Below are 7,355 nucleotides of genomic sequence, written 5' to 3' on the forward strand. Positions count from 1 at the left end.
ACTCTTGTAGAGTCACATAGATAGTGAGGGTCCAAGATGTAATTTGAATGTTGGCCTTTGATACCATGTTACCTTTTATTGGTATCTTCATGAGATTCATTTATTCCCAAACTACCTGATATTTACATAAATAAAGAGTGGGAAAAAACATGCTAATCCTGAGAGAGAAAGAAACCCAGAAATTTTATCCAGTCTTATCATCATTTTGGTTCATGGTTTAATTTCTATATTACTTTCTAACTCTTAATGTTAAAACAACTCTAATAAAAGAAGTGTGAATAGTATTGTCATTTTATCGATGAGGAAATAAACTCAGAAATATGTAGTGACTTGCTACTGTTATTAAATGTCAGAGACTCAGGTTTAGTTTTGAGATTTTAGGGGAATTTCTATGTGAAGGACCTATGTTATATCTTTATTTTGTAGCTAGTTAAATTCAACAACCATTTGTTAAGTGGCTACTATGTGCATGGAACTGTGTTAGGTACTGGGAATAGAAACAGTGACATTGCCTTTGCCCTCAAAGAGCTTATATTCTAAACTGAATGGATTGGACCTCCCAATTTCCCTATTTCTGTTGAAGGCACCATAATTCTTTCAGGTCACCTAGGTTTGTAGTCAGTTATCTTTGATACTTCCCTGTCTTTTCTCTCCCAGTCATTTGCCAAATCCTGTCAATTCTGCTACCATATTTACTCTATCTATCCCCATCTTTCCCTTTAACAATACCCTAATCTTCTGAATTAACTTTCTAGGTCTCTTCCTCCAGCTTCATCTCTTCCCAGTCCATCCTTCATAAAGCTTTGAAAATAATTTCCCTAAGAAATTGGTTTGATCATATCACTCCTTAACTCTATTGCCAGGATAAAATACAAATAACATGTCATATAATGCATTCCACAATCCAGCTTCTACCTACTTCTTCAACCTTTTCTCTTATCATTTTCTACATGCTCCAGCTAAGCAAGACAAGTAGCTACTAACTAAACTCCATGTGCTATCTCTTGCCTATTTGCATTTACATAGAGAAATGCCTCAAGCCTAGAATACATGTATTTCTGCCTCTCAGATTCCCTTTCTTTCAAGGTCTAGCCTTGGTACAAACTTCATCATGGGTCATTCTTTCATTTTCCAATTAAAAGTTTTCTCTCCTGCCTTAGGTTTTCTGAGAACACTTCAAAATTCTTCCTTTATCCACCAACAAACTACTTTTTGTAAGGTTTCTCTGTGTATTTGTTATACCTTCTCCAAAATATTCCTTCTATACCTCATAGAATATAAGCTCTCTACGGTCAGAGAATAGATAACATTTACAATTTTTTGCAACCTCAGATTCTAGCATACCTTGCATATAATAAGTGCTTAATATAGTTGTTGAATTAGTAAGAGAATCAGGGAATGTATACTCTTCCAAATAGAAGTAGGAAAGAGAATTTTCTTGTGGTTCTTTTTTCTCTAGCTATCAGCTACACTTTAGGTATAACTTTTATTGTAATAAAAACTGAAGTATGATAAAACCAGATGCCATGTGAAGGAAAGAATGCTTTAAAAAATCTTTTGTGGAAAAAACAAACAAACACTGAAATAGAAACCAGAAGACTACATATTATCTGTAGGACCTTTGGTCTATACCCTTGTATTTGTGACCTTCAATTTCTTTATCTGTAAAATGGGGATAACTGACATGTATATAGTGCTTTTTTTTTTTTAAACCCTTACCTTCCGTCTTGGAGTCAATACTGTGTATTGGCTCCAAGGCAGAAGAGTGGTAAGGGCTAGGCAATGGGGGTCAAGTGACTTGCCCAGGGTCACACAGCTGGGAAGTGGCTGAAGCCAGATTTGAACCTAGGACCTCCGGTCTCTAGGACTGCTTCTCAATCCACTGAGCTACCCAGCTGCCCCCTAAAGTGCTTTTTTAAAGCCTGCAAAGCACCTTACAGACATCTCATTTTTTCCCTTTACAACATTTGAGGTAAGTAATATAATTCTTACTATATTCCTTTTGCAAATGAAAAAACTAAGGCTTATAGTATGTCAACAAGCATTTATTTAGCATATATTATATCTGTATTAATATATGTTTGCATATAAAATACCATATTCAACATATACTATATTCATATAGCTATATCCATATGCATGTATATATTATATATTCATGTATGTATATATTTAGCATATACTACATGCAAGAAACTGTGCTAAGTACTAGGGACACAAAATCAGTAACTGTCTCTCTAAAGAGAGATACAATATGCAAACAATGATGTGAATACAATACACATCTGTTGTAAGTGAAAGGTAATTTTCTAGAGGGCTACAAGGAGATCTTGCAGATGAGAGGATTTGAGCTGAAACTTGTAGGAAGCCTGAGTAGTTTCTGTGGACATAGTGAAAAGGGAGAGCCTTCAAACATGGGCGATAGCCAGTAAAGATGCACAGACTTGGGAAATGGGGTTTCCTGTGCCAGCAATAGCTACAGAGTTTGTGTCGCTGTATCCTAGAGTATGGTGCATACAAAGTATAACAAAATTGGAAAGGTGGGAGGAGATCAGGTTACAAAGAACTTTAAAATCCAAACAATGGCATTTATATTTAATTGTGAAGGAAATAGGGACCTGCTTGAGTGTGAATTAGGGTAGGTGTATGTGACATAGACTTTAGGACAGTCACTTTGTTTTGTTTTTGTTTTGTTTTTTGTTTGTTTTTTGTTTGTTTTGTTTTAACCCTTCTGTGTATTGGATCTAAGGCAGAAGTGTGGTAAGGGTGAGGCAATGGAAGTGTCTGAGGCAGATTTGAACCTAAGACCTCTTATCTGTAGGCTTGACTCTCAGTCCACTAAGCCACCCAGCTGCCCCTGAAAGTCACTTTGAAAGGTTAATAATGGATGGGAGTTAGGAAAGATAAGGCAACCAGAAAAAAATTAAAATAGTCCAGGCATGAAATCATGAGGGAATGTACCAGGGTAACAGCTATGTGAGTGGAGAGAAGAGAATATATACAAGAAATATTGTGAAGAGAGAAGTTACAGGACTCGGCAACAGAGTGTTTAGATGAGTTGATTATAAGTGACAAGTCAAAGATGATAAAGGAATTGTGTACTGGTGACCTTGGTGGTAGCCTTGACATAAATAGGAAAGTTTAAAAGAGTGTTTGGAGGGAAAGATACTGAGTTCTCTTTTGGATGTGTTGAATTTGAGATGCTGAGAGTGTGAAATAGTTGAAGATACAACAAAAGAGTCTGAGTGATCATAGAGGTAGGAAAAGAACCAAGAAAAAGAATTGCCATGAAAAATTAAAGTGTCCAGGAGAAAAGGGTAATCAATAGCATTAAAGGTTGTAGAAAGGTCAAACAGGGAGGATGAAGATTGAGAATAGGCCATTAAATTTGGAGATAAATATAATATTGATAATTTTAAAATAATATTTGAAGATAGCAATTTCATTTGATAAGGTGAAAAATCAGATAATCTTCAATTGAGTGAGGGAAGTAGAGGTACTGAGTGCAAATACCTTTCTCATGGATTTTAGCCATGAAGGAGTGGAAAGAGGTAGGACAGCCTTTAGTCTAATGGAGCATGTGGTGTAGTGGAGCAAGTGAGGGTTTTTAAAAGCATGGTGGTGACATGGGCCTATCTGGAGGCAGTCAGGAAGCAATCAGTATAGAGGGAGAAATTGAAGATCAGTAAGAATGGGGATATATTGGAGAAGATGGGATGGAATAGGATCAAGGACATGTGTAGATGGGTTAACAGCAAGGAGAAGGGCCATCTTTTCACGTGAGATAAAAGTAAAAGGGGAATAGAGGGAAAAAATGTGAATCATGAAGGGGAGAAGAAAGAAGTCTTAATTAATTAATAATTAGAAGAAATGGTCTTAATTAGAGAAGTTAAGTGTCTTATCTAGGGGTTACAATGCTGATTAGTTTTTAATATACTCTTCAAAACTAGGTCTTCCTGAATCCAAGTCTAGCACTTTATTCATTATGTAACTGAATTATACTAGTCTTCCAGGGTTTTATCATGGCATAGAGGTGACCCTAGTTTCCCAGTGGTTATGCTTGTATAGTCTAAGCTTTGACAGGCTCCATCATGCTGGAGTGACTTCAAATATAAGCTATTCATGCATGTCTGCTGTCTGAGGATCCACCTAACTAAGCTCAGAGAGGTTCATCACCACATTGACCACAGGACAATGTATTTTTCAGAGCCAACAACTACAGAATGTGATCCAAATTACATATTACACTAATTTACATATAGCTAACTTAAATTACATTTAAGTTACATTTAGCTTTTAGATTAAAATTATCTCAATATCTAGTCATTAGAATAATGCAGTGGATTCCTACTTTTGGAACTGGTTGAAGGCAGAACTGATAAAAGGTAGATTTTAGAATTGATTGGATATAAATCCAATCTCCAGTGAGAGAGATTGAAGAGTCAAATTGCTAAAGTTGTGAACTTGGGAGACCGGAAAGATGGTGTTGCCTTGGATAAAAATAGGAATTTTGGTTTTTTCAGGGGAAAGATGATGAGTATAGTTTTGATTTTGTTGAATTTGAGATGTCTTGAGACATCCAATTTGAAATGTCTAACAGGCAATTAGTGATGTGAGCCTCAGGGGCAGGATGGGCTAGGTGTGTGTGTGTGTATAGATATATACTGATATCCATATCTATACTTAAATCATCCCTATCTATGTTAATATTGATAATTGCCTAGACTCTTCCTAACTCTTCTTCACATTCAACACTCCAACTTCCATCTCTATGCCTTTCCATTGTTCATCCCATATGTCTAGAATGCACTTTGTCATTTAGATTATGTAGAGAACTTTTCTTTTTTTAAGATACACCTTAAACACTATTTTCTACATAAAGCCTTTACTGACCTCCCCTCCCCCTACTACTAATTCTCAAATGATTTTGCATTTAACTACTTTGTATATATTTGTATTTATATACTTTATATTGTATTTATTTATAGATGTACTCATTGTCTCTCATGTTACAATGTCATTTACTTAAGAGTAGGGATTGTTTCATTCTTTGTACTTGTAACCTCAGCACCTAGCCCAAATGCTTGCAACACAAACACAAAAATCTTTATCTATATCATCCAAATCTTTATCTATATTTCTATACCTATATAAACAGAGAGGTAGCGAGATAGATAGATAAACAAACAGACAGATAGATAGACATAGGGAAGTAATCTGAATAGGTTGGTTAGTTAAACCCATAGGAGCAAATGATATTTTTGAGAGAAAATATAGAGGAAGAATAAAGGGCCTAGGAAAGAACCTTGAGAGAATACCCAGAGTTAGGGAGCATAATATGGATCATCTAGAAAAGGAAACTGAATAGAATCATTCAGACATGTAGGAGGAAAACAAGGAGAAAATTGTCTCATGAAAACCCAAAGAGGGGAGCATATCTAAGAGGAGAGGTTGGACGGTAGTGTCAAAAGCAGCAAAGTCATGAAGGATGAAGATTGAGAAAAGACTTAGATTTGGCTTTTATAAAAATAATAATGGTGAGTTATAAAAATAGATGGGAAAACTATGCCAATAGAGGCTCAAAACTGTTTAGATACTTTTGATAGATGTAATCAAAAGTATTTTCAGTGACAAAGTAAAGTGAAGCTCAAATGTGAACTTCAGAGCCAGGCACAAGGATGCTAAAGACTCTTATAAAAAATAAAATATTTATTGAAATATATAAGGATAACAAGGATTTCTCATTCTAAGGGATTCTAAATCCACCCAAATAAACTCCCTGGTTCTGCAAGGAACTGCTTCTCCTGTGTTTCACAGGCTTCACTAATCCTCCCTGATCTGACTAACCCAAATTTATTACTCTTCTAAGTAAAACTACCACTATTATCCTTATAATTCTTAACTTCGCCTTCAAATTATAAAATAACAAAGGCTAGCTGGTTAAGTCTCAACAAGAATCATGTTAGGACTCTGAGCCTTAACAGACTCAAAGTCCAAACCAAAGACCAGATTTTTCTTTGGTCTTCTCAGATATAAACCAATTTATGAAGACAGAAATAGATAGTCAGTAGTGTTTCTGAAGTTGGAAAAAGATAACACTAAGCTTTTTCAGGTCTTTTCCCTCAGACACAGAGAGAAGCGAAGATGTTACCCCCTCTAGCCCTGAGAGTCTCTTTGTGTGTGATTCTGCCAATTGCCAGAGACCAATTACCACTCCCAGAGAGAGTAACTGACACAGAAAAATGGCTATAATTGTCAACATTTGAAATTGACATGTTCTCTCAGCTCTGCTTCAAACTCCAAAAATCTTTCTCAAGCCAATTTCTCTACCTCCAGAAATACAAATTCATATTCAGAGAAATAGTTAACCACCATGATTTCCCTGTTCTTTCTCTAACTTCACCAGCTCCTTGATATTTGCTTCTTCCTCTGAAACTTTACAATTAAAAAAAAAACCCAATTATAACAATAGAAGTGATGATCATGATTCTGACATTACACTTAATGTTGGTACAGCAAGTTTTGAAACTGGGTCTCAATTTATTTATCTGTAAAATGAGGGGATAGGCCTGGATGCCACCTAAGGTCCCTTTCCCAGGCCTGGATGCCACCTAAGGTCCCTTTCCAGTTTTAAAGCTATTGTTTTCTTCACTTCATATGCCCATGTCCTCTTTCCCTGACAAAAGACTTTGCTTCAGGCCTTGAATCTCCAAAGTAGAGCACCTGCCCTCTCATGCTAGAAAAATGTTTATTAATTATAATAATTCCATTCAACTAAGTATTTACTAAGTGCCTAGAAATGTAAAAAAAATTGCCATATAGGATCTTTAAGGTAAAAATGGATGCTAGGATCATACATTATAAGACCTACCAGTAGTTTCTTCAATACACATTTATTAAAAACACCTCCTATAGACAATTCAACCTGTAAAGTGCTGGATTTGAGCACTTTCCCAAATTTCTTTAACACAGAATTAATAATTTGACCTGAATTGATGTTGATCACTAACTTATAAAGTAAGGCTTGATGATGTGTACTTAAATGTAGATTTACTTTTACAAATGTATTTTGGTTGTTTATGAAAACAAGTCTTGCCAGACCAAATATCTAAGTTGGAATTATAGGTGCATGCATAAGTAATATGCAACAGGTCCAGATGGATTTACAAATGAGTTCTATAAAACATTTGAAGAACAACTTATTTTAGGATTCCACAAACTATTTGAAAAAAGTAAGAGAAGAAGGGATGATACCAAATTTCTTTTATGAAATAAGGATGTTCATGATACCTAAACCAGGGAGATTCAAAGCAGAGAAATAAAACAATAGATCTATATTCCTGGTGAATATCGAT

This window comes from Monodelphis domestica, chromosome 1 (genome assembly GCF_027887165.1).
Source record: "Monodelphis domestica isolate mMonDom1 chromosome 1, mMonDom1.pri, whole genome shotgun sequence".
NCBI lineage: Eukaryota > Metazoa > Chordata > Mammalia > Didelphimorphia > Didelphidae > Monodelphis > Monodelphis domestica.